The sequence below is a fragment of the Camarhynchus parvulus genome, chromosome 1A (genome assembly GCF_901933205.1).
Source record: "Camarhynchus parvulus chromosome 1A, STF_HiC, whole genome shotgun sequence".
Taxonomy (NCBI): domain Eukaryota; kingdom Metazoa; phylum Chordata; class Aves; order Passeriformes; family Thraupidae; genus Camarhynchus; species Camarhynchus parvulus.
Genome location: NC_044586.1, coordinates 46031705 through 46032136, shown reverse-complemented (window position 1 = coordinate 46032136; position 432 = coordinate 46031705).

The window sequence follows — 432 nt, the reverse complement described above, 5'->3', positions numbered from 1 at the left end:
AGGCCGCGCGGCAGCCAATCCCCGCCGGCCGCCGCCGGCCCGGCAGCCAATCCGCGCCGCCCCGCCCGGCCCCGCCCGGCCCGGCCCGGCCGTGAGTCAGCCCCGGTGCGGCGGGAGGTGCCGGCGGGGCGCTGCCGGTGCGGCTCTTGCCTTCGGGTACGCGCCCATGCAAATGCTGAGCCTCCCCAAGCACGAGAAAAGAGGAAATCTTGGGCTATAATGCGAGTGTGCCCTTGAGGCCAGGAGCGCCAGTGGTAACCTGGGGTGCATCGGGAGGAGTATGGCCCCAGGTGGTCCTGCCCCTCTGCTCGGCGCTAGTGAGGCGACATCTGGAGCGCTGGGTTGGGTTCCGGGCTCCTCAGCACAGGAGAGATAAAGAGCTACTGGAGAGGGTCTGGTGAGGGCCACAAAGATCATTTGGGATCTGGAGCA